The following is a 2,478-nucleotide window of genomic DNA, read 5'->3' as shown; positions in this document are numbered from 1 at the left end:
GCCCGCGCGGGAGTGCCGGGGGGGGCGAGGCCCGCGCCTCCTCCCCCAACCGGGCTCTCGTCTCCCCCAACGCCCCACCGGGCGTCGCTGGACCAACGGGGAACCCCTGCCGGCGAAGCCCCGGCGGGACGAACTCCGCGAGAGCGGGCGCTCCGGGAGCGGGGAGCTACGGAGCGCTCCCCGAGTCTGCACTTAGGGGGACGAAGGCCCCTCCCCGCCCGGGGGAGAGCCTGCGAGGCGACCCCAGCCGCGCCGCTCGGCGGGCACCGAGGCGGCGATTGATCGTCAAGCGACGCTCAGACAGGCGTAGCCCCGGGAGGAACCCGGGGCCGCAAGTGCGTTCGAAGTGTCGATGATCAATGTGTCCTGCAATTCACATTAATTCTCGCAGCTAGCTGCGTTCTTCATCGACGCACGAGCCGAGTGATCCACCGCTAAGAGTTGTCTGGCTTTTCGGCACCGCCCCGCCAGCGCGGAGGGGCCGGGACCGCTCGCAAAGGAGCGGCCCCTCGGAGAGCGCGGCACGGCGGCCGCTCGCCTCACATTGACCGTACAAGCACAGGAGAGGGGGGGAAAATAAAACGAAACCCCGAAGCGGCAAAAGCAAGGGGCGGGGAGCCCGCGCTCCCGGCTTTTTTCCCTCCCCCGAGGAGGGAAAAACGCACCTTGCGGCGCTTCGGGGCCGGACCAGGCGCCCGGGCTCGCTCCGACCTCGGCGCGGAGGAGGCCCGCCGCGCGCCGCCGGGAACGTGCCCCGAACCCGGCCTCGCCTCGCGTGCACGGGGAAAGAAAACCCCCTTCGCTTCCCCACCCAACGGCGGGGGGGGGGTGGTGTGTCTCTCGCTGGCCGCCCCGTGCCGTCGCGGAGACGCCACGAAGCGAGGCAGCGGAGACCCCCCCCCCCCCGCCCCGGGGAGCGAGGGGGGCCGGGCGCACAACCCCGCCGGAGGAGAGCGCGCGCGCGCCTCCGCACCGGCCCCTCCAACGCCGCCACCGCTGCGGCCCATCCCGGACTTTCTTTTCCCCCGCTTTGGCCCCGGGGCCGAGCCCCGGCCGGCTCGCGCCCTCGGGCGGCTTCCTCTCGCCACCGAACCCCCCCCCGCCGCGGGGGACGGAAAACGGCTTGCGAGACGGAAAGCCCGAGCCCACGTGGGACGCCGCCGCGGCGACCCGCCGGCCCTCGCCGGGCGGCGCACCCGCCGACCGACAAACCCCAGCGGCACGAGCCCCTTCCATCCTCCCCCGGCGCCACCGCGCCGCCGGCTTCGCTCGCTCGACCCCTTCCGTGGCCCCGCGGCCAGGCGGACAGCGGACGGCGCTGAGCCGGGGGGCGGGCCCCCGCTCTCCCCGTTTCCACGCGGAGACCGGGGGTGGGACGCCCCCGGCTGCCCGCCCGTCCCCCACCCGGCACGCGCCGGGAAGGCGAACGGGGAAGCCCGCGGGCAGGGCCCGGGACCGGGACAGCCGCAGCCGGTGGCAGGGTGCCCTCCGGCGAGGGACCGGAGCCGGAGACGCCGAGCGACGCCCGCCGCCGCTCGGACGCGGTCACGCCACCCGAAACCGGCCCCGGACGGGGGGGAACCGGCAGCGCGAGACCGCCGAGGGCGCCAGCTCGCCGGGGCCCCGCTCTGGGGCCTGGGCAAAGGGAAAAGGGACCGGGAGGTCCGCAGCGGCCCGCGCCGCAAGAGGCGCCGCCGCCGAGCCGCGGCAACGCGCCCGCACAAAACCCCCGGCGGGGGCGAAGCGCCCTGGGCCAGCCCCCACCGCGGGGGCTCGCCGCCCCGGCCCGCGAGAAGCCCGCGCTTCAACGCGCCGCCGGGGACGCCCGTGGCGAGGCGAGGCGCGGGCCGGACCACGGCCGACCTCGCGCGGTGGGCTCTCTCCGGCCGAGCGCTCGGACCGCAGAGAGGGGGGGGCAGCAGAGTCCCCTCCCCGGCCCGGCGGGCCCCCGGAGGACGACGAGCGCGACGACGGCGGACCTAGCCAGAGGCATTGCGGGGGCAACCCCCGCCCCTCTGAAGGCACCCGCCCGCCCCCGCGCTCGCCCCCGCATCCGGGGGTGGCGCGCCGAGCCGCCCGGGTCTTTAAACCGCCGCCCGGCTTCCTCCGCGGTAGGGCAAGGCCGCGGACGAAGGCGCGGAACGCTAGGTACCTGACCCTGGGGTGAGGGAAACCAGACTTAAGGCCCCGCGGGGGTGCCTCCCCCCACTGCCGCCGTCGGGGGGAGCGTCCGCCCGCGGGGGCCGCGCCCGACGTCCGCCGCCACCACCGCGCCCCTGGCCTGGCCCGAGGCCCGGGGTTTCCCTCAGTCAGCCGGCGCTGCGCTCGGGGAGGAGGGACGCGGCTGGGGACGCCCATGCCGCGCGCTCGCCGCGCGGCGAGCGCCCGGCTACGGCGGCCCCGGCGGCGGACCGGCGCAGGGCCGGCGACGACGGCGACGACGGCTGGGCGGGCCGAGGGCCCGGGAGAGCCCGCTCG

General features: G+C 77.3%; 1 non-coding gene across 1 annotated transcript; it reads right to left on the bottom strand.

The window, feature by feature from the left end:
• Positions 1–290: 290 nt before the first annotated feature.
• LOC137461171 (5.8S ribosomal RNA) lies at positions 291–443 on the bottom strand. The gene has a single exon (XR_010993259.1). It is a non-coding gene; the product is annotated as a 5.8S ribosomal RNA (ribosomal RNA).
• Positions 444–2,478: the final 2,035 nt, after the last annotated feature.

Source organism: Melanerpes formicivorus, unplaced genomic scaffold (assembly GCF_026170545.1).
Source record: "Melanerpes formicivorus ecotype bairdi unplaced genomic scaffold, bMelFor1.0.p_v2 SCAF_1265, whole genome shotgun sequence".
In the NCBI taxonomy this organism is placed as follows: domain Eukaryota; kingdom Metazoa; phylum Chordata; class Aves; order Piciformes; family Picidae; genus Melanerpes; species Melanerpes formicivorus.
This window is presented reverse-complemented; position numbering and strand designations above follow the sequence as displayed.